General features: G+C 42.6%; 1 long non-coding RNA gene across 1 annotated transcript in view; it reads right to left on the reverse strand.

The window, feature by feature from the left end:
- Positions 1–25,653, reverse strand: part of LOC146059563 (uncharacterized) — a 389,618-nt gene that overhangs the window by 134,739 nt on the left and 229,226 nt on the right. Inside the window, exon 7 of the long non-coding RNA XR_014470274.1 lies at positions 2,673–2,712. This is a non-coding gene — a long non-coding RNA (uncharacterized LOC146059563). The remainder of the gene's footprint in view (positions 1–2,672; positions 2,713–25,653) is intronic.

Raw genomic sequence — 25,653 nt, forward strand, 5'->3', positions numbered from 1 at the left:
TTAATTCTTAATAAATTTGAATTATATTGTGATACCCAATTGATCACCAGTGTCTTTTTAGTTAAGCGCTCCACCACATTTTCTTCTCTTTGTCTACATCACCAAAGATGCCATAAAGGAGGTAAAGTTTTGGGCCCAGCCAGTCCTTTGTCCAGACATAGATATGTGTCAACCACACAGCACACAGGAACACGTTTTATAAATATATAAAATTAAAGTATGATGCATGAAATTGTTTTACATACAGCGTTTAAGCCAAGCACTGAAAACTAGTAGGATCGTTTTTGCAAGTTAAGTGCATTTCAAACAATCTGTGTCACTGTAAAAATTCATTTTACATTTTACAACCACTTAAAAAAAAAATCTTGAGCAGAAATTCCTTCAGCCTCCCCCCACTCCTCCTCCTCCTCACCCCATAGCTGTTCCCAGTGCTTCATAAGGGAAGGGAATTAGTAATCTCTTAATTCTTCTTCTTTAAGATTTTTTTTTCTCTGTTACCCTTCAATACCGTAAAAACTTCCTGTAATTGGAATATTGAGTTACAAACCCAATGGCTGCTCGTTAAGCCGATGCTGTTCAGGATAGTGGAAAAAGGAGAAGCATGTTGGAGAGTGAAAGAGTGGCTTAGCGCTCATTGTTTCTGAAGGGCTGATTAAAACTTACTAAATGCACTTCAGATGATGCCTGCGGATTCTATAGAATGGACCTCTCATTGCAGGGGACATATATTATTCAAAACAAACCCTAATGGAATGATTTTGTACTACAACAATGGGATATTGTTAAATTGTCCTTCTCAACAAATGTAGCAGCCTTAGTTAAACTGGTATCTACTCGGGTAATTAAATGCCGAAGGGGGGAGAAGACGATTGTCCAATACTCAGCTAATTATTTTATTGTAAGGCTCATTGTCTGTTCAGGCTCGGTTCACGTCATTTTCAAGGTATTATATTTAAGATAAAAAGCTAAATATTGTTCTCTGAGGTTTTATTTTGTACAGGTTTTTTTTATATATAAATAAATTATTATTATTTTGTTTCAGGAGGAAAAGGTTAATCTTTTTAAGTGGGTTTTACAGAACTGGAATCAGGGGCATATCAACAGTGGCATCGAGAGGAGGGGGCGGGAACTTTTTGCCAGGTCTGCTCAAGGACCTGGGCAAAAAGTTGCAGGGAGCCGGGCAATGGTGCTGTGTGCTGAGCTGGGGACAGACAGCTTAAGTGGCAGCCTCTGTCTCCCTCTCGTTTATTTATTTTTTAAACGAGAGGGAGACCTGTTGGCGGCCCTGCTTATCAAGAGAGTAGGGGGACAGTGTACATCTTCAGTCCTGCCCCCCTCCTCTGTGGCCAGCAGCATTGCTAAGAGGGATGTACCAGAGTCTACTGTGCATGCAGTAGAGGTCTCTGGGGAAATGGCAAGGCAGCCATTTTCCCTGTGATATCCGTAGTGTGCATGTGCGAAGCGCAGGAAAATGGCTGACAAGTCATTTTCACAGCGCTTTTGCAGCGCTGCGGCTTTAAACCCTGGACTTTGGAATGGTAAGTATAGCAGAAATGCATGCAGCGTGTGTGGTGTCCATGTGCCCCCATTATAGATATGCCATTGACTGACATGAAAGTAAATATATATAAAGTGACAGTAAATGTACAGAATCAGACCTTGAACCCATTCAGAGAATTATAAGATATACATTATTTGTAGCCAATAATGGCATTGCGAGATTTAGAGACGTAGGATAGCTGATGACCAGTCAGCGCTTTACCAGAGTAAACATTTGGACCAATCTCTAGCCAATTAAAGCATTAAAAGATTTAGGGGGGGATGTATCACACTTTCAAGAGAGATAAAGTGGAGACATTTCCCATAGCAACCAATCACCTATAACACCAGTCACAGCTTTACAAGATTAAAAAAAAGTGGATCATTCGTTAGCCAATTAAAGTATTTCAAAATGTAAAGTGAATATGTATAAAACATTTCATTATTGAACCAATCTTTAACCAATTAGGGCATTATAAGATTTAGATAACTAGGATAACCTTTAACCACCTAATTAAAGCACTGAAAGATTTAGGGGGAGATGTACCAAAGCTTTAATAAGCTGCACAATCTGCAATCAATTAGGGTATTATAAGATTTAGAGAAGTGCAAGAACCCGTAACCAGTCACAGTCTTACTAAAAAAGTGGACCAATCTATTTCCGAATAAAGCAATACAAGATTTTGTAGGGAGATGTTTCAACACTTAGGGAGAGATAAAGTGGTGTCCATAGTAACCAATCAGCTCCTAACTGTCAGTTTTCAAGCACATCCAATTAAGTTATAACGACAAGCTGATCGGTTCATATGGGCAACTTCTCCACTTTAACTCTTTCAACGTTTTGGAACCTCTGCCCCTTAGAACAAACCATCTTTTAACCAATACTAGATTTAGAGATGTAGGCTTACCCGACACCAGAGCTTTCAAAATTGAATTGGACCAATATGTAGCCAGAGCATTATAATCTTTATGACAACCTCTAGCCAGTAAGACCATTACAACATTCAAACCCGATGATGGGTGGTGTTGTCTGCGTCCAGGCATCAACATAACGGCACTTCACCAGCATAGCCCCAACACTGCATTCAATATATTGCCCTGAAGTATACATGAAAACTACATTTTCTACTCACCAAATAATAATGTCTCTTAAGTCTTTTCTCTTTGGCAAACCTAAAAAAAATAAAGAAATCCTTATTTATACTGACTTAGGAAAAATCAGTGTTATGACATTACAGGGACGTACAGTATACTGAAATAATACTTGATAACAAATAAAACAACACAACAGAAACTTCGTAAATGACAGTTCCGTAAATCAAAAACAAAATAATTTAAAAAAGTATTCTGTTAATTTCTTTTTCACTTGACCATTGGGGGCGCTAGTCTCATGCCAATTATGAGCTTAGCCTTACAGTACCTGAGATTGTTTTAGGTCGATACATGCATATGGCCAATATGATGATCAATAAATTAATTGTAGGGCTGAACTAATACTTTGGAGAATGCCACCTATCAAACAGTTGTATAGGCAGTTTGACCCATTGAGTGGTGGGTTTTCCTCAGGCAGGACAAAACTTCCAAGGCAAGTACACTCCCCTGGGGCTGGTGCTTCTGGCTTTGGCCGTTTGTGCTTGCTCTGGGAAGTTAGGGGTCTCTGGGGGGGCTCAGGAGTGCTCGGGTGCTTGGGGATTTGGGCGCCCAAGCACATGAATACCCGAGCACTCCTGAATGGCCCTGAACTTCCCGACGGACCAATGGCTGGGGGCCTGGCGTACGAGGAGTGCTAGTGCTGCCAAATGGTGGTGCGCCAGTGGTTTACCGCTAGAGGAACCACTGGCACACACCTGCTTATAAGTGGCATGCCCGGAACTTATCGGGGGGAAACCCCGGTCAAGCATCGCAGCTCATCCCAGAAAATATCCGGGAATACCACCGAAGTGGTTAGTAAGGGTCTTTATTCAATGAAATGGATGCAAGTTTTCCCTTACATTTTATAAAGGTGCACAGGTAAACTTGCCATGCCGGAGCTAGCGTAGATGGTCTATTTGGGGGACATTTGGCACAGCACACATAGCACTGATCTGAATCCCCCCCTCCCTTACCTTCCAACCTTAATTCACTGCATGGGGTGTGCGTGGGTTGTACTTCTGTACACTCATTGAAAAGGTCACAGTTACTTTCCAAACAGGATGAAACTATGGCCAGAATGTAATGTCGCCTGAGATTGGTGGCAGTCGGGGATGCCGGCCGAACTCGGACGTTTTTTAAAGGGGCAATCACTTACTTATAAGTTATTCCCCCTACAAAAAAAAATCAGAGTTCAGTAGGAATCCCGAATCCGCCCTGTATGTTCTAACAAATATTTGAAACTGTTTTTATAAATCTACTAATAATATAGGTAGAATATTAAGGAACACATTACTAGATCATCACTTTTTTACAGTGTAAGTGTAGTGATTTATACCACTGTGAAACGCTCTGGCCAGAACAATAGAATAATGAAATGTATGTGTTCATTTATAATAAGTGTTTCCTTCCCTTCATACAACATTCACATTTGTAGATCAGTAAGATATAACTAGCACTTTGCATGGAAAAGGAGATCAGAGGACAAGGATGTACACTGTTGCATCAGTAGTGGAAAAAAATACTTTCATTGTGCAGTATATGAATGTGTACATATGCAGTGATCACACTCCAACAGTTACACCGCGATCACATGCAACTTTGTGCAACAGCCCACAATCCACTTAGCAGTGCAGCAAACATAGTGAAACAATTGGGTTAGGGGCTTTAATGTGAGAGCTAAAGTAGACACGGGGACAGATGTACAGATGGAGCGCCTCTCAGCCAGCGCTGGGAATCACCAGATTCCCGTAGCTGGCGATCGCTGGCGGAGAGGTGCTTCTTCTGACGGGGACATGCGAGAATGTCACACGCTCACACATCCCAGTCACTTGGCGGTGGGGAGCGGAATCCCTGCTCCACTTCAGGGAGATGGGCAGGGTTAGAGGGGAGTGCAGGGGGCTACGGGTGAGATTGGTGAAGACGGCGGAGGGCTCCATTGGAATGGGGCGGGCGAGTGTCTCGTGTGTGCGCATCCCCTTCTGGCAGCTGGCGATTCGATCAGCTGGCGATTCCATATGTACTACACCTTGGTGATAAAGAGAGATAAAGTGCCAGCCAATCAGCTACTAACTGCCATGTTGCAGGTTGACTTTGAAAATTCAAAGTTAGGAGCCGATTGGCTGGTAGCACACCGAGGTACAGTAGGAGACAGTATGCTGGATGGAAATCTCACATTTATCTAGATTATAGGAGAATAAAAGGTTTAATAAATGCTTCTATAAATATCTATATCTTGGGGTAAATTTACTGAGATGGGTGTTCTATTTCAGATAGGATGTTGCTATGGGCAACCAATCAAAATCTACTTCTATTTATTTAGCACCTTCTAGAAGATAATAGATGAATCTGATTGGTTAACCATGGCAAAATCCTATCTGATTGGCTGGTACTTTATTGCCCACCACCCTCTTCAGGGCTTAAGGCTCCCATACACTACCTCGATTTGGGTCGATTTCACCCATTTCCAATGGAATGGGCAGAGAAATCGGCCCAAATCAAATGAGTGTGATGACCCTTCAGGTCCGTGCGCATCAGACCTGAGTTGGAGGTCGGAACAGCATGCCGGTCTGACCTCTGTCCTTCTTCCTCGTGGAGGGGAACAGAGGGCGCATGCCCTCCATCACAAGTTAAAGGACCGCATGTGATGGATCGCATGTGACCCTGCCACCCAGGAAGGTCCTGGGAGGCTTGCGAGTGATCAGCTGGCCATACACTGCTGCGAGAAATCGCAGTACTATATGGCCAGCTTTAGTGTATTGATCCCTTATCTCTCTAAAAGGTTTTATAACTCTCCTCCTAGGTGTTTTATTTCCTGTTCCTGTGACAACGTACAAGACTCGGGGTATACTGTGCTTCCTGTTATGGGGGTTCAAAGTAGTATGCAACTCAGTAACAGACCATTTTCCGGCTAGCTTGTTGCTCATAGCAACATCCCATGTGAAACAGAACTCTTTTTCCTATGTGTTCATAGGAATGTACACTGTGTGCAAGAATATCCATTTAATCCTGTCTTGTTTTGTCGCCATGACAGGTCACAGATAACTTTTTTTTTTCGAATTAACTGGGCTGCTTTTTCTACAATGCTGAATAACAATTGTTCAGCCAGTGCAGGAAGAAACATGTACAGTATGGCTCATTTATCATTCTGCCGAGATAAAGAATATAACGGCACACTGGGGTATTGTGTGGAGGAGAATTACCCACTTCTAGCTAGCCGGGAATTATTCCACATATAGAAGATGAATTACTAAGGTTTTAGGTTTAAGGCCCAGAGTCTCAGTGTTTGCTTTCTGCCAATCAGGTTTGGAGAAAATTGGATAAACAAAATGGCTGTTAAAAAAAATGTCTCTGAGGTGATTGGTTTAAGTGTGGTTGCCATAAAACATACATGTTTAGTCATTCTGCCCCATGAGTTTAAGCATATTTTTTTGATGATTTACTAAAGGATTATGTTTTTATTAGCCTAAGTGGATCTGCCGTCATGTACAGCACCCATTGGCATACAAATATTTTGATTGTTAAATTAACTCTTCTTTTATAGCGTAAGCAGTCTTTACAAACAAACAAAGGTGCTCAAAAAGAATATGTAATGCCCTTCTATTGGTACCAATTGGGAACCTCAGTACCGATATCATGAGTTTTTATTTGTCATGTGCTGTAACGCTCCCACAGAGGCGTAACTCTGGGAGGCAATGGGAGTCATCTGTTGCAGGGCTCTTGCTCCCAAGGGGCCACCTCTCCTCCCTTGCAAGTTTGAATTAGTTAATAATCAGGACTGTGATCTGAAAAATATATGTGTTCTTTATAATAAATATACCCAAAAATACAAACATATACACACACATATGTATATTTATATAAGGTGGAATGTGTGTATGTGTGTGGGGAGCACCAATATTTATCTTGACTCACGGCAACTGGTGACTGCTCTCCCTATCGGACTTTCCACCCCTCTACAAAGCTTCAAAGGGGCTTGCTAGACCCACATTTTTTTTATCAAAACCTTCCAGCCCTCATCCTATCCCACTGCCCCAAGTACCTTGCTCCCTGTCTCTCCCCTTTGTGTCACACCTGTCTATCTGCTCCTCCCCTTTACATTGTAGTGTAAAACTCACAAGCAGGACCCTTCTCCATTATGTGTTATTTCTTTCCTCACTTATACTTTTATCTACTCCCCATTGCCAACAGCGGCAACAAACCTTAGGGTTCAGCCAACACTGCTTACTTCTATATTATGATGACGCAGCAGCAATGTTTTTAAGTTCTGCTATTGTATCTTTTGTACTGTATGTCTTTTGTTCTTCTTGTTTTATTCATTCTGTGTCTTTTTCTGTACTTTGTAAGGGATTTCTGGCCCCTTGTGGCACCATGTAAATACAGGATAATAAATATTAATAATAATATCTAGTATTGTAAAAAGGGTAAACTATTCAATCATGGTTCTTTCACTCCTGAGTGGGCAATATTGGGTGTCTTTGACCCATAACATTTGATTCTAAAGAGCAGAAAGATTTGACTACTTTTAGGCGCTGTGGGTATGAAAACTACCTTACAGGGCTAGATCTATCCCAAATCACCTCTATTTTTTAATAAACTCCACTTTTTAATTCAGAATAGATTGGGTAGAAACAATCTTGAACAATGTGAAACATCATATTATTGAGAGTCTTTTAATAACCCCCCCAACTAACAACAAGAGAATAAATGGTAATACCATCTTACTAGGATGGCTGCATAAGACTCACCTATCTCCTTGAGTTGATAGGAATTATTCTGCCTGGTGTCTCCCATCCAGGTTCTTTTAGCCACATTTTTTAATTAATATCTCATATAATTGCTGCCATTTGGTATTGTTTTTATATTATTATTATTATTATTATAAAGTTATTTCTATAGCACACACATATTCAGCAGCACTTTACAGAGAAAATTTGAACATTCACATCAGTCCATGCCCCAGTGGAGCTTACAATCCATATTTCCCACCACACAAACACAAATTAATTCTAGGGTTAACTTTGTAGGAGCCAATTAACCTACCAGTATATTTTTGGATTATAGGAGGAAGCCGGAGTACCCGGAGGAAACCCACGCAATCACGGTGAGAGTATACAAACTCTAAACAGTTAGGGCTATGGTGGAAATCTAACCCATGACCTCAACGCTGTGAGGCAGTAATGCTAACCATTACACCATCCGTGATGCCCATATATGTACAGTATGTACACATAACGAGGTTTTTTTTTTGTGTCCTCGTGGTCTATGTGTGGCCATGTTCATTACCACTGTACCTGAATCACACATTTGTTATGTCTAGATATGTCAATCTATCTATCTATCTATCTATCTATCTATCTATCTATCTATCTATGTAGATGAAGGTTTAGAGGCAACTTAAAATGAGTTCTTAGGACATTTAGTAATAAAAAACAAACATCATAACAAATAACAAATTCTACGTTTTAATTAAATACAAAGATATCAAATGAGAATGAAGAGACCACGCTTCATTTGGAGCATGGCCTCTGTTCTTATTCTTTTTAATTAGTAATTTAGCATGTTAGTACAGTATTAGTATGACAGTATTCAGATTTTGCTTTCTACTGGATGTAAACAAAGCATAGCAACAAAAATATTACATTCGTACCAATTTTTTATGAATATTTATTTTTCTAGATTGTATTAAGCTTTACTTCAGCTTTATCAAATTCAGCTTTATTTAGGTAAGGAAACTGCATTTATACCCATTAATGGATTTACCTTTAAAATATAAATCTATATCGTTAAAAAATGTTAAAAAATGTATTGAAAAGTGTACTAGGGGTAATTGTACCTATGTAATAGTACCTATGTTAGGCAAGAAAAAATGACTATTATTTTTTGGATGGAATATTCTGTTTATTTTTCAACATAGTCCCTTTTTTAGCTCGATACATTGGCCCAACGATATTCCACCTTTTTCAAGCCCTTCAAAAAATAGGATTTGTCTTATCTCCTTATCATTAACACAGTAGTAACGATGTAGGTGACAGGCAGATTGCTCATAAAAGAAATACAATAGCCTAACAAAATTTTATATTTAAAACAAGACCACAATGAGTATTTGATGTAATCCAAATTTTGTATACATTTCTTTACTAGTTTACAATATACTGTATATGGTAGTGGGCAGATAATATCAGCAACTGAGGAGGTAATTAGGTGATTATCTGTTATACCCTAGAGATAAGACTAAACACATTAACGTGTCCAACATGTATTGTAAGGCAGGGGAACTAATCAGCGTGTAGCATTGATTCTCAAAAAGGGACCCCCAACACAATTATTAATTAATTAATGTACTTAGACTGATTATAATTTGAGGATTATGGTAATTAACTGTTCTGCTGCTTCTACTACTGTATAACAATATGTATATATTCAAGTTGTTTGAACCTCATTACCCCATTATGAGTTGGAGGTTTCAGTTGATCTATAGCAATATAATATAGTATAGTAATCTGACCTTCTGCAATCCCCTCCTATTTCCGTCTGTAACAATAGCATTTAGCAGGAAGAGATTATTGTTCCTGTTTACATTGTTGCAACAATGTAGCAACTTTCTATACGACAGTTAACCCTTTAGTGTTTCACCCAAAAGCCGCTGAGCGTTTGAAATCTTTTTTTTTTTTTTTTATAATCTTAATATCAATTAGAGGATATTTGAACATGATACTGAATAAGAGATGTTTTGCACTTTACATCATACAGATTTGTCTCTGCTGCCTATATTACCATGCATTGCTAATATGTAACTTACTGTACAAAACTTTACACAACTAAAAAAAAAAATTACAAACCCAAAAATATCCCAATAGCCTTAAACGCCAGTATTATTTTAAATCTTTTCATATCAAGTATTTGCAATATAATAATGACGATTACCATATGGGGGTAAGAAAAACCCTTCTTACCCCCATATGGTAATCGTCATTATTATATTGCAAATACTGTATTATTATATTGCAATTATGTTTTTAAGTCATTAAAACACTATGTTCAAAAATAAAAAATAAACTACTGCTTATGATATCACTTGAATTGTTTCTGTGCTGCATATATATGTTGAGTTACTTAAACCAATGTAATTTTTTTTCAATAATTATTTTTATTATTGAAAATCCATGTAATTTTAAAATTTTGATCTACTGTTTTTGACTATATTTTTTCAATTTATCTACTGGACACAATTTGTTCTTTGGAAGACTGTGTAGGTCCTGATGAATTGTAAATATAATGTATTTTTGTAACTGATTTCTAATCACATATACTGTCCAGTACACAAATGTTCTAAAAATCTGAAGCCCCACAGAAAAAGTTTTCTGGTATTAGAGACGTTGAATATCTGTCTAGACATTTGAGGTATTAGGACATAACTGGGTATGTTATTTATTTTTAGATTTTCTTAACAGTGTAATGAGTTTATATCTAACATAAATGTCAACAACATTTAAGAACCTAGCATTGTTCTTCATTTAAAGTGTGTCATAAATCTTATAAATTCAATTTATAGGAGTGATCTTAATAATTGGCACATATTAAGACATGAGCCAAAGCAAAGTTATAAAAACTTCTTGGGGTAAAAACAAAATAAGATCAAATTTAAGAAAAGCACAAATCTATTTTTTCATGTCGCAGTAATGCTTACAAACTTACTGATTTTGGACATTTATTTTACAATAAGGCAAAATAAATACACAGCACTAAAGTTTATCATATATATATATAATTAGACGAGAGCATAGTGATTATATTAATCTACGAGCTAGAAATAAGGCTAGATTTTTTTTCCCGCTATTTCACATTTAATACGTTTTTTTCAACTATACTCAGATTGTTTCCAACATTATTTCTGCGCATTCATGAATTTTAAAAGCAAATTGTTTGAACGAGTATTTATTTGCAAATCTATTCAACCCATATCAAATTAAATGAAAGATACCATATTTGATTAAATTAACATGCAGTTTTGTGCTAGAAGTTTGTTATAATTATATACACTGTCTTTTTTTTCTTTTATTATATTAAGCCAAAGAAAAAAGTTGGTGGATATTGTTTTGACAACTGAAAACGTAGGTTTCTCTCTACTCTGTGTTATTATTTTTCTCATTTGTGTTACGAAATTATTCTGTACATGTATTTAAAGTGCCAAAGCTCCACACGTGGTACCCCTTCCCCCCTCCTACCCAACCACTTTACTCTTAATGTGAAGACACAGCTATTTATAGAAACCACATCAAGGTAATTTTTACAACTATTGTGAAGTTTTACTATATTAGGGCATAATACAGTAAAACTTAAATCAGCGTATCATATAAGCAGCTAGATTGTCAGCATAAAATATTATTTGGAAGGGAGGAAAAAAAACAACAACTGCTAGAGGCAGCTTTTAGACGTGAGTTTTAATCAGAAAAAAAGAAAAAAAAAACAGCTCGGGGTTCTTTTAGTAAAAGCTTACCAGTGGGAAGTTGTTTTTGGCCTAGTGCCACAATCATGTGCAGAACGGCCCTCATAACAAATTCATGGAAGTCTATACTGGTAACCAAAAAAAAAAAAGCATGCCCAACAGATTAAAAGTCTAAATGAAAACAAAAAAAATACAAAAACTCACAAAGTCGTTCCAGAACAAAATCATTTTAAATCCTTGCAGCTATTGAAATTTCTGCTACGGCAGCAGAGAAATCTGTCAAACCGACTTCCTATGTACACAGACAATAGAATTTTTAAACACAGCTAAAAAACAAACAAAACCCCCCACACGTATAGCTACATAAAGACAGTGCTATATACTCTACACAGGAAAAATAATCAGATATTTAGGTAGAAGCTCGTGAATTGATTAACACACTTCCCATAGACAAATGAACAAAAAAAGTGACAGATAATCCTTACCGAGATTTCGCCTGGCTGATCAAAAACACTCTGGGTAAGGTGACCGGATAGATGTGCTATTCTGTTAGGAACCGTAGAGGTACCTTCATGATTGCAGACATGTAACACGCTGCCTCCTGCACTATCCTCAGAGAAATGTGAAAAGTTCGAAGGAGAAGGAAAAATAATACACATACACATTCCTAATACTCAATTAGGAGCAGAGATTGAATAATGTGGATTTTATCTTTAAAAGGAGGGGGGGGGTGTAATAAAGCAAAGAAGAGGGTGTGGTCAGATGTTAGGCTATCCCAGAGAGAAGGGGGTTCTGACTGCAATACACCTAACTGCTAGCAAAAGAACACTGGGAAGAGGGCCAATGAAATGACTTTGTGTGACCCCACTGCCAATCTCTCCTGAAGCACTGAGCCAGACTAAACACTGACACTATTTTAACTGAAATCAGGCTTCAGCAGCTGTTTACTCTCTGGCTCTGTGCTGCTCACCAGAGTACTGCTGACCCCAATGGCTGCACACATTCCTGATCCTGTGCTGCAAACTCTGTAGCACCTACGGCTACAAGTGCATTATTATTTTCAGGCTTCTTTCTATTGACGCTGAGCGATGAAATAAAAAGTAAAAAAAAAAAAAAAGAGTCCTTATAAAACATATTTGCTTTAGTGATATATGTTTGTCGGTAGAGCGTATGGTTGTCATGCACCGATGAGCAAGTGTTCAGGAATGAAGGGTAGCCATTGTGCAAATCTCATGGAGGCCGTCGTGTTAAGGGGTGAAACAATATCCATAGGGATGTAGCTGGCTTAATTTTTTTTTCTTTCATTATTACATTTATCTGTATAGCACCAGCTTATTTCTTTGGACGTTACAATGGGGTAGAAAATAGATATCAGACAGACATAAAAAAATGCAGGTGATTACTGCTTTTTAGAACAATTATAATAGACTCTGCTTTTTAACATGGAGTACAATTGAGGTCCTTATAGTTGCGTAACAATGGCACTGCAGCCCAAGCGGTGGCTTGGGGGAGCCGGCGCTGAGGGGGGCATGGTCTCTGTAGATTCCAATGGGTCTGGATATCCTTATGGAATCTTCTGAAATGTACCTCCAAAAATGGCTGCTGCCTTTGAGGAGACAGGTGCTAGAGGTCCTACTGGACAAATGGATAGTTGCTAGAGGTCCTCATGGGTAGCATATATCCCTACCCAGAAGTTACAGATTCCAGGTAGTAATATATTTATATATTGCCCCTGGAATATATATATTGCCCATGGCGATGATCATGTAAACCCCTGACAATGAGCAAGTAACCCCCCTAGCAATGGGCATGTAACTCCCTGGCAATGAGCATGTAACTCACTGGTAACAAGCAAAAAAACACTGACAATGAATAAGAAACCCCTGAAAAGGAGCATGTAACCCCTTGCAATGAGCATGAAATCCCTAGCAATGAGCATGTAACCCTTGGCAATGAGCATGAAATCCCTGGCAATGGGCATGTCAATGAGCATAAAACCCCTAGGAACGATTATTTAAATAAAACAATTACAGTATATTAAATGTATGGACCGGACCAGAAATATTTTTGGCTGGGGGGGCGCAACATTTCTAGTTAAACCACTGGGTCCTTAGCATAAGCATTACGGCTAAAAAAAATTACGCCCTGAAGTGGCCTGCTCACATCAGCCCCTTAAGAATGTCAGGGACCCATCTGAGGATGTCACCAGTGTGTGGACAACATTTTTGCTACTGTAATTATGCTAAAAACCTCAATTTTACTCCATGTCAAATTGCGGTTAATTATAATGGTCATAATATCATGCTCGTTTGCATCGGTGCTGGGTCCCATTCAAGTGACTGGGAGGTGAAAGCATGCAAACCCCCGCTCCCATCTATGCCACAATATGCTAGATGTAACTGGACACGTCTGTAAGAGGACCCAGCTTACAATCAATATTACAATACTATGATGATGGTAATAATAAAATAATAATAATCATAATAGAGATGGATGGCTTGGCCCCTGTTTCCAACCAAAATATTCCTGTTATGTTGTAACTGATGTAGAGATATATAATGCATAACCACCTTCATTAAACATTCAAATGTATAATTCACAGTAAATATATACAAGCTTGTGAACCAAAATTGCCTACTTTCCCAAATCTCAGGTGGTTTTCCCAGGTGCCTGAAAAGAAGAGCCGGATTAAGGTAGGGGTGGCCATCATGGGACTCCCACATATCGTTGTTCCAATGTTTTCTGGCGGCTCAGCTGTTCATTAACAGCAGCCACTGAGGATCTCCTCTGTCTCATGGAGCAGCAGGTGCGGGGGCAGCACAGGGTCAGTGTCTTCACACCGTAAGACACTGACTCAAAGCTGCCGGCGTCTACTGCTCCAAAGCCAACGCTGCTGTGATATTCTGCTCATGTTTGTGTGTGTGTGTGTGTGTGTGAGACACATGCATGAGCGTGTGTTTAGCAGCAATTTCACAACATTGTTGACCCTGGGTCTCGGCCATGTGGAAAAGTAGACAAGTCTCTCAGAAGCCTCCACGTCCCCTCTGTCTATGCAGCTCAATATTAAAAATTTAACCTGTATCACTCCACTGTAACCTTGGGGCTTAATTGCCATATAAAAAATATATATTAATGGGTAGGCTTTCATAAGAGTCCTGGCAATGGTCCTCAAAAAAATCAGGTTTATGGCTTTTCAACCATTCTTAAACAGGGTCCCAAGAAAATTCACTATGCTTACAAATACTTGGTAGCAGGGTCACTTATTTGCCCTTAGACTGGCCCAGTGAGGAAGCAAGGTAACACCTACACAATCATCAATGCAATCACCCAGAATTTGCTGATTGGCTCTACGATTGTGTAGGCGTGTATGTAGGACCATTAGCCGATAAACATATTCAAACGCTCCAGCGCCTGTAAAATTGAGAAGTGGCATCTTATGTTTGTGGTGTTTCAGAATTTAGATGCTGACCTCCCCATCCATAGAAAACCTACCTCACTGATCTATTTCTAGCTTAGTGTGTACGGGGGTCAAAGGGGGTCATGCTGATTACACACTTTTTAGCTGCTTGGGAGCGTTTAAACTGACCTTCCGAGTGTAAGCAAAGGTGTGTACCCAGCTTAACCACTTCTCACCTACTCTCCCACAATTGCCAGGAGACTCACACATTTGTGGTGCATTCCTAGAGCCTGGTTCTTTCAAGAGCGAAGTGGGCAGGTAGGGAGAGGATAATGTCAGGAAATGTTACTCCGTGGTGAGGTAGCGGTTCCAATATGGGAAATTCTCCAAAAATAGCATCATATTGGCCCCACCTTAATGATACTGACCAGGCTTCAGGTGCCACTTCAGTCTGCCGCACACCAACCTGATGCCCGCCCGTGGGTGATGTCACCCGACAGCGACCATCTTCAAAGCCGCAGCATGGACACAAAGAGTGGCACCATAGCCCAAAACAAATATGGCCACCGGCACCTCTCACAACTGAATTCCCAGCTCGTGGGTGACGTCACCCAACAGAGACCAGCGGCCATCTTCAAAGCCGCAGCCTGGACACAAAGAGGGGCAGCATAGCCCAAAACAAATATGGCCACCGGTGCCGCTCACAACTGAATTCCCAGCACCGGTCCTGATAGCAACCAGGGGGAAATCTGGACTGGCCCATCGGGAAATGGCCCATTTTCCCGGCAGGCCAATCTGCCCCTGTTGTTGATCTAGGCGCCGATGATCTGCTAGACCAGAACCAGAAACCTATGGACTTCTATTGCATTGTCCTGCGAGAAATCCAATACAGATCCCTTCCAGCAGTGAGTCATAAAACGTGAAAGTACAGCACTTAATCAGGTGCTAATCATCATCGCGAAGCATCAGCGAGAGTTAGTTCATCCTGCCAAAAATATGTGTGTGCATGAGCAGATGTGCTAGGGAACAGTGGACCCAATGGTCTACATACTGCACAAATATAGTTGTGGGTCTGCGTAGATGAGTGGCCCAGTCTGTACATGTGCATCTGGGTGGGCAGAGTGGCCATAACCCAGCACCGTTCTTAAAAATGGAGGCTTGTCACCTCGACGATTTTTGAACGCATGACGTTGCCAGGGTCAACATGAACGAAGCAAGGTTCTGGAACCGGGTTGTCCACATCCTACGACCAGCCTGAGTAAGCTCCAGCTTATGCAGTCTGACTGTTGCTTGCAAACATCACATCCTCAGGTGATCTCACAAAAGCAAACAGGAGGCGTCTATCTCCTACGTTTCCTTGCAGCTGTGTAATTCCATCCGAACATGAATTAGGCTCATAGGTTGTAAGCTCCACTGGATCAGGGTTTTGGAAATGATTAAACCTACTATTTAAATAGCAATAAATAAGATAAAAGTGCCTCTTTTTATAAATCTCCCAGACTTGGCCATTTGGAAGGAAGCAAGTCGTGCCGTTACTGTAACACAAAGGTAACCTGAGGCACTGATTCAGCAATTCTTTCTCCTCAGGAAATGCTATCTGAGGGAGATCATTTATCTAGAACTCAATACGCAACATGGAATTAAGAAAACATTACTGCAGTGCACACAGAAATAACAGGTCCCTGTATTCACTTTCAGGAATTCCTAAGCCAAATGTGGTTATTTTATATTGCAGCAGAGTTGCAATACAGCTGGGGAAGTGAACATGGAATTAAACTGTAGACGAACAGAATTGAGGGAAGATATTGCTAAACCTTCTGTCCCATTGGTGGGACTCACTCACAGCCCCATCTCTGGGCTTTTGTCACCAGCCGTCCTTTTACCTGCTGCAATTGACGGCTGACTGAACCCACCTGGTTGCAAACTTGGGAAATCACGTCCCCCTCACAAGTGCTTCCTCACTGTGAGGCCCCTTTGTGTATGATTGCCCATGACTGACGGAAAGCTGTAACAATATCCAACCAAGCGTTTGCACACCGGGTACAGAGATCTCTTTTTCTCCTGCACTAGGCAGCTGCGTATACAAGCCATGGCTAGGGAGAGCGCCGGGTGCTCTCATCCATCAATGTAACTTAACCCTTCCTTTGCTAGGACAGAAAACACAACAGCTTTGCTGCCAACCTGTTTTGCTGGGACAGGTTCCTATGGTTAGTGTTATCCCCCTCCAGGAAATTACAAGAAATGATGCATTATGGGGCCTTGTTGAAAACAATGGCAAATAAGTTCCTCAGGCCTCAGAATGGAAGCAAGGCCAAACATATGTAATTTAGAGCGTAGGGACTGCGCACGGACACATGCTGCCAATTACTTTTATAAATCCCTGCCAGATGTGCATGTATGTGTGAAAAATCATTTTCCACACAGTTATCTGACAAAGCACTGTCACACCTATATGCTTAGTATTAGAAATGAGGAGGCAGTGGCAATGTGGATGGAGGGAATGTTTAGTTAACATGGCTTCCCATCAGCCAGGTCCTGTCAGACAGGGCCTACAGAAAGGCCTGTCATTATCCCTTTACTGCTGGCTCTGACACACTGCGCACTGAGGGGTAGATGTATGAAGCAGTGATAAGGGAGGAGAAGTGAGACAGAGGAGAAGTGGCCTATGGCAACCAATCAGCACTGAAGTAACATCTGTAATTTGCATAATACAAAATTATACAGAGCAGCTGATTGGTTGACATGGGCCACTCCTCCCCTGACTCACTTCTTATCCTTTATCACTGCTTCATACATCTACCCCTGAGGGCCAGATGCACTAAGCTTCAAAAGTGATAAAATGTAGAGTGATGAACAGCCAGCCAATCAGCTCCTATCTGCCATGTCACAGGCTGTGTTTGAAAAATGTCAGGCAGGAGCTGATTGGTTGGTTGTTTATTACTCTCCATTTTTATGATTTTTGAAGCTTAGTGCATCTGGCCTTGAGTATTCTTTTGCAATTACCATTATGGAAGCATATGTGGAAGGGTTAATTTTGTTTAATTCATACTTGCCTACTATCCTTCAAGTTGTGGAAGACACACAATATTTCGAGTAGACCTCCAAACCCCTCAAAGAGTAGGAAAAATTCCTGCATCCTGTCTAGTGAAGCAGCAGGATTGTAATGAAGCAGGCAGGATCGTAGTACTGCATGGAGGTGGCAGACTAGATTGGTCAAGTGGCCAAGTAGTTCTTATCTGCTATTAAATTCTATGCTTATGTGACACAAATATCATTGCTTTGCCATGTTGTGGGAGGGATCTAATGACGTGAGGTCATTTCCAGCAGTGTCTCCCTAAGAGTAGGGTTTCATGAAATTGGTCAAAACTGTCATTATAGGGTAGATGTATGAAGCAGTGATAAGGAAGAAGTGATACATTGCCTGGTACTTTATCACTAGCCAATCAGCTCCTGACTGTTGCTTTTTAAACCCAGCCTGTTACTTAACAGCCAGGAGCTGAATGGTCAAAATACCATGCACTGTATCACTTCTCCTCCCTTATCACTGCTTCCTTCATCTAACCCTATGTGCTAAACTGTATAAAGTAGATATGGAAAATGCAAGTTTTTATTGTGGAACGCACTTCTGTTCCCAACTAAAGGCACTCATCTCACATAAAGAGATTTCTGAGAAAATTCAAGGTGTGAGGTATAAAGCAGTGAAAAGAGTTTGGTTCGTACCACTTTTACTTAACAATTTATATAAAATGTACCTTGAAGCTGATTGGTGGAGTAGACCAGTGGAGACGTTGTCCATGGCAACCACTCTTGTTACATGCATCAACTCCTCAGTCTCATTAGTTTTTTTTTGTTATTTGTGTATTTGTTCCACAAAAAGCAAAAAAGCAAAAAAAACCCCAAACAAACAAAAAACAATGCAACAAGATTTTACTAATGTTATTTGCCTTGATTATGGGGGTTATTCTGTTTCACTCTGAAAGGCACAATCACTCTCAAATGGACAATGATGTAACATGTGCAGAGAGAGTTAGATTTGGGTGGAGGTGGGGGGTGTACTTCAAACTGATATCTATATTGCAGTGTAAAAAAAAAAGCAGCCAGTATTTACCCTGCACAGAAACAATAAAACACAATAAAACACCCAAATCTAACTCTGCACATGTTATATCATCCCCACCTGCAGTGCATATGGTTTTGTCCATTAGAGAGTGATTGTGCCTTTCTGAGTGACTCAGAATAACCCTCTATATTACAGAATCCAACATGGCTCATAAATGACTGACATTTGCCCAGGAAATACTTCAAAATAAACAACGGTTCCTGCTGATAACTGGACTCAGGGGGCCCGTTTCTTCTGCACCTCTTAGATCTCCTCCTGGGACCTGTATTTATCAAATTAATTTGTTCCATAAAATGAGTTTGAGGCAGAATCCTGATTAAGAAATAAATAAATAAGTGCGTACATATGGAGTTTTTGTTTCTCTTGAAAATCTTCACATTGATTTCAGATCCCAAGTTCCCAAACCTCTGCTATTCATTTTTTTTATTACCTGGCTGACAGGGGTTTTAGAATCTTGACCACAGCATAGCCACTGTCATGCACAGTAGTGGTGGGCGGTGCTTATCACCAGGCAAATAGCTGGCAACTTGTGTTGTGTAAGCAGGCACTTTAATAGACTCTCAGCTGATCCTGCCCCTGGGTGTGGTATAGGGGTCCGACAGTCGAGATCCCGACAGTCATTAGCCCGACGTCGGGATCCCGACTGGCCGGACCCAGACAGCATGGTGAGCACAACTAAGCCCCATGCGTGCTCACTGCGCTCGCCACGCTGCGGGCACAGTGGCTCGCTACGTGAGCCACCTATTCTATTTTCCCTCTATGGGGGTCGTGGACCCCCACGAGGGAAAATAGCAGGTGGCCGTCGGGAACCCGGCTGTCGGTGTTTTGACAGTCGGGATCCCGACGTCGGGTGAATGCCTGTCGGGATCCCGATGGTCGAGACCCCGTCCGGCACCCCCTGCCCCTACTGTATGTCAGATATCAATCATGTGTGATGCATTACTTAGGGGGTGAGCATAGACAAACACTCTCACCTGTGAAAACATTAAGGTGCATGTAGTTGTCAAGGTAGAGGGTCTATAGGAAGCTGGGACCTTGCATTCAATAATCACTATTATACAAAAACTGGAAATCGAGAACTAAATGATTTAAATTATTATACTTATTCCCCAAATGTTTTATTTGTGAGCAATACTTAGTTAAATGGCTTGAAATCCCACACAGGCTAATGTCAGACACAGGGCCATCTTAACAGCAGTGTGGGCCCCTGGGCAAAGCAATGCACTGGGGCCCTTACCCATTCTCCCCTCCTAGGGGTGGGCATACCTCCCAACTGTCACGATTTTAGAGGGACAGTCCCGATTTTCGGGTCCTGTCCCTCTGTCCCACCCACGGCAGGCATTGTCCCGCTGCGGGGGGTGGCAGTTGGGAGACCCCCCAATCTAGTAGAATAGACGCTGTGCGCATGCGCACAGCGTCTATTCTCGTATGAAAATGAGGTCGCGGCTAATTAGCATAAGCCGCGCCCTCATTTGCATACGCCACGCCCCCGCCGCGCGAGTGTCCCTATTTCTTCGGATGAAAAGTTGGGAGGTATGGGTGGGGGTGCTATCAGCAGCAGCTTTGATGTCCCACGGGTGGCAGGGGGTGCTCTATTTTCCACTCAACATGTAGGACCTGGAGCAGTAACTTCTGCTAATTACTCCTTTACTGCACAGGAGGTGGGAGGGTGAACACTAATGCTGTGTACACACGGGGTAATATGATTGCTGGGGATATATTGCTAGCAAAATATCCCCAGCAATCATATTGCTCAGTGTCTCCTTTTCATCAGCGATAAAAAGGAGACACTGCTACGGGGCGGAGGGGGAGCGCAGCAGCAGCAGACGCTGCTGCTGTCACTTTGATGGGACGAGGGAGGGAGCAGCCGCACGGGGCTGGGGAGATCAATGCTGATCTCCCCGGCGCTGACCTCCCGGCACAGCGATCACCGGGGAAAGCCGCTGGTCGCAGGAGCATGATCCTGCGACCAGTGACCATTAGGCAGTGCACACGGAAGTGCGCAGCTGGCGATTTATCACCAGCTGCGCTCCAAATCACTGGCAATATGGTCGCTCAGCGACCATATTCCCAGCGATTTTACATGAAATTGCACCCATGTGTACTCACCTTAACATGTGGAAGGGGGCACTGAGCTGAATGAAGGGTCCCTTGTAAATGACTTCCAGGGAGGTAAGGGGTGTTTTATACGCAGGGGAGGGTTGGATAATGGAGTGGGCTTAATATTCGTCATTTTCCGGTGGATGGGCAGCATGTTTGACTGCAGATATAGTCATTATCTGTAAATAGATTTCTTAGCCTTCAATAGTATAAAAACCTAGAGTCCCAACTTTCAGGAGGTGCTGGGGACTTGGGGATCAGAGATCAGGAGCCAGAGCAATCCATTGACAAAAATATAAAACTGTACACCAGACGTTTGGAGCTGGAGCAGGGACCGGCTGCTGGAAGGCTGATATCTCTGGTTCTGGGCATGATACTGGGCTAGTGTCGACAGAAAGGGGAGAGTCCCAGCTTTTGGAATATACTCTCTGAAAAACTCTAAGGGTCACATTTATCAACCAATATTTGCTGCTAAATTTCCGAAAACACCTGTTATCGGGGGTTAACCGCAAATATTAAATATCCCCCTAATGTATCACAGGGGACCATGGCAGAAATCTCCGATCCCTGCTGCGATCCCCCCCTGCAGCGCCGCCGGCCGCGCTGCCCGATGTTGATACATCGAGCAGCTTTGCATCCCCCATAGAAAGCTTCCGGCTCCAGGCATCGCAGGGACGGGCTCTTTTTGGAGCTCTGTCCCTGCGCCTAGCAGGTAATACATTGGGGCGAAATGATTGCATTGGGTGGTAATATTCCACCCAGATCGCATTGTAAATGCAATCAATGGTAAATGGGGGCCCTAGTCAGAGAGAACCTGAGAAATATGACTGTGAATTGCAATTCACAGGTTAGATGCGGACTGCTGCTTCGAAGTTGGATATCTCCAGTTCCGCAGGGCCGATTTTCAAAATCCTGGTATCCCTGGAAAAAGGGGATCCTCAGCTATCAGAATAGGGCCCTTATACACTTGGGGCCCCTGGGCAAGTGCCCATTAAGCCCATACGAAAAGACGGCCCTGGTCAGACACTTTTATTTTCCCCAAGGGCTAAAAGCTCGGAGTATAGAAGGACTGCGCTGATTTCTTTACTACTTGGCTTGTGATTACACACCTGCTACATTTTATCTAAATGCAACTAAAGTCACAGACCCACATTTATGACATCATCTCCAAGCGCCAGGAATCTGGCTCTCTCAATGCTGCAAAACAGAACCTGGGTTGGAATAACCTGGGTTACCTGTTCACACAACCCCTACTCAAGGCCTTTATTTTGTATCATGTGGACCCTTCTACACCAAGCTGTGACCCAGGTTAACTCATACCTTTTAGCACCAGCCTGAATTCCAGGGTTGGCCCTGGGAACAACCCGTGACTGGTGTGCAAGTTTCCCAGGCAAAATTCCCGGGAAATAGCAGGGATGCTCCCGGGACCAGCTTGGGATGCAGTCTGGTGTGCAAGGTACTTACCCAGCATCCTGGTTTGCTTCCATCCTGGCGGGGTCCGGGCGGCAGGCAGGGGGTCTGGGCAGTGGGTGGCAAAGTCCGGGCAGCGGCAGCTGGGCAGTTGTAGCTCTATTTGCTGGGCAGTGGGGCGGGAAGTGCTGCTGGATTTGAAAAGACTGGCCGGATGCTCTCAGCCAATCAGCATCCGGACAGTCTTTTCAAATCCAGCACCGCTTCCCACCCCGCTGCCCAGCATATAGCACTACAAGCGCCCAGCCGCCGCTGCCCGGATCTCCGCAGCCTGGACCCGGGCCCCGGCACCAAAACCCCGACACCCATTGCCTGGACCCTGCTGCCCCTTCACACCAGAAAATGCAGGGAATAGGCCGGTGTGAAAGGGCCAACCCGGGCATGTCCCTGCATGATCCAGGGACCGTATTCCTGGGTAAGTCCCTGCATTTTCTGGTGTGAAAGGGGTATCGGCAATAACCCAGGTTGAAGTGACATTACGATAGGGGTATAATGACAATTGTATCTTGTAACTTGTGGCATGGAGAACCCTGTAGCTAATCCCAGCCTGCAACAGTGTCACTTGGATAACCGAAGTCTAACCAGGATCCGCCAGAGATGATGGAGAACAGCTATTCATGCCCTTATCTGAAAGCAAACACTGATGTCCCACAGCACATGCAAATGTTTAACAATGGAACAATAAAAGCAGATAAATGTCTTTGAAGAAAATTTATGGAATGCCCCCAAAGTGAGACTGCCTCCCCTAGGAAAGGTCAACGCTTTCATATAAAATATCCCAGCTCCCATTGTTAGAGCAGATCCTCAATACCACATAAATCATCTGTCATATAAGAAGAGCTTAAGGCCATGTACTGTTTATACCTCTCTGCATGCAGACTTGATGCCATTCTGTGTGCAGACTAACGAGACTTGGGGCCTGATTCGTGTCTGTTTAGAACTGCACAGCTGTAAGGAAGCACAGGTTGGTTCCGGACACCCTGGTTCAAGGATCCGGACACCCTCATCTGCATCAGAGGATCCTGGACATGCCACGCCTGCAAAACGGGGACCAACCTCTCCTGCTTTGATGAACGGTGCAAGGTGGTGACCCTGCTTCACCCCCAAACATGCAAGCGTCAATGCGCAGACCCTCAAACAGCAGGCATGCAAGCCATTGATTTTACGTACAAATATGAATTATGTCCGTACTGTTTGTACAGTGTATTTCATAATTTTGTGTTAATTATATAGCTTCCCTTCTGGACTTGTAACTTGGTGGGACTGCTATGCTATTACTGGTGCCGGTCCTTGTATTTCCCTCCTATATCCCTATAGAGTGTAAGCTTGCAGCAGGGCCCTCTCACCTCCAAGTCTGTCTGTTGTTAGCCAGTTTGTTCTATCACTGTCTACTATTGTAAAGTGCAACGGAATCTGCTGCGCTATATAAGAAACTGTAACGGAATCTGCTGCGCTATATAAGACACTGTAACGGAATCTGCTGCGCTATATAAGACGCTGTAACGGAATCTGCTGCGCTATATAAGACCCTGTAACGGAATCTGCTGCGCTATATAAGACACTGTAACGGAATCTGCTGCGCTATATAAGACACTGTAACAGAATTTGCTGCGCTATATAAGACACTGTAGCAGAATTTGCTGCGCTATATAAGACACTGTAGCAGAATTTGCTGCGCTATATAAGTAACTGTAACTAAATAAATGATCCATTGTTTCAAAATATTACACCACAGTGTCTGTCCAGAGGGATAATTACAAGCATCACGCAATGGAGAAATATGTAGTAATCCACAAGGTTCAACCAAAAACCACACACAAAGACACACTGCAACAACAAAACCATGCTTGCTGACTTTTGTCCCAGACCCCTAAAAGATGCGGGAAGGGGAAGTCCAGGTGGGCAGCGGGTGGTCCCACAAATATCATCAGATTTGGGAGGGTGGTCTACTATCTCTGGAGTCTGGGAGAGCTCCAAAAATGTGTGAATCTCCCAGACCATCAAAGAGTAGGCAGGTAAAACACTTACGAACACACAATACATTATGCATCTGCTTTAAGCCCCCAACAATTTATTTATTTATTTACAATGACACTGAACACTTAACTAAAGCATGCATAAATATATAATACTCTACATTAAACCCACAATGCTACTAAACACACAGGGCCTGCTTCAGACATGGACCGAAGTTCAATGTGAAATGCGAAATGTGAAATGCAAGCAGCATTGAATTTCCATCCGATCCCTAGGAGGGGTATGCAGGAGCTGTATCAGCAGAAGAGAACGACTCTTGCATGTCACTGCGATCCCATAATTGTGACCCATCACTGCGTCATGTCCAGCTTTGTAACCATTGGTCCCAATGTTTCACTCGGCCGGCCAGCTTAGTAAGCCTTGCAGCGTGTAAGATGGCAAACCTATTTCAATATTGCTCAGTCACTTTCAAAGCCCTGCATCACCAGAGTCCAATGTACCAGCAGCCGTTTCTGATTCCTTTCTGCCCCTCTTGCTTACACCCCCCCTGCAGATGATGGACTATTATCAGTACCTAGAATCTCTCATTTGGGGGTAGAGATTTTGGGCCAGATGAACTAAACTTCAAAAGTGATAAAATGTAGAGTGATAAACACCAGCCAATCAGCTCCTACCTGCCATTTTTCAAACATAGTCTGTGACATGACAGGTAGGAGCTGATTGGCTGGCTGTTTATCACTCTCCATTTTATCCCTTCTGAAGCTTAGTACACAGTGGCGTAACTAAGTTTTGGGCGCCCCCCCGCCGTTAGGGCCCCCCCCCCCGCCGTCACCCCGCCAAGCACCCCCAATCCTCCGCCGCCCATGCAAACCCCCCCCCCCCAATCCCCCGCCACCCATGCAAAACCGCCCCCCAATCCCCTGCAGCCTTACCTATCGCGCTGGTCCCGGCGGCTCCGTTCTTCTTCTGCTGAGGACCACCACAAAATGGCCGCCCCCATACAGCAGACAGTTTCAGAGAACGGTGTGCTATATGGGGACGGCCATTTTGTGGTGGTCCTCAGCAGAAGAACGGAGCCGCCGGGACCAGCGAGATAGGTAAGTCTGCGGGGGATTGAGGGGGGTGTAACTATAGCACCGCAGCAACCGGCGCCCCCACATGCACAGCGCCCCCCCCGCGGTGGTGGGGGCTGCGGTGCTATAGTTACGCCGCTGTTAGTGCATCTGGCTCAGAGTCCGACTCTCTGGAACTCGCTTTCACGTACAGCCAAGAAGCCTCCAATCTTAAAGTCCCATTAGGTTCTAAAAAAAACAACAAAATAACAAAGAACCCATATACTTAGCTCCTGTTTCTGTAGTCTCTAAAGTGTGTTTTGTATAATGAGGTTTTTTTTTTCCATTTGCAAATGTAAAGCACTTTCAGTCCTATTGGCAGAAAAGTGCTATATAATAGCATTATTATTATTGATAAAAG

This window comes from Crinia signifera, chromosome 2 (genome assembly GCF_055691185.1).
Source record: "Crinia signifera chromosome 2, ASM5569118v1, whole genome shotgun sequence".
NCBI lineage: Eukaryota > Metazoa > Chordata > Amphibia > Anura > Myobatrachidae > Crinia > Crinia signifera.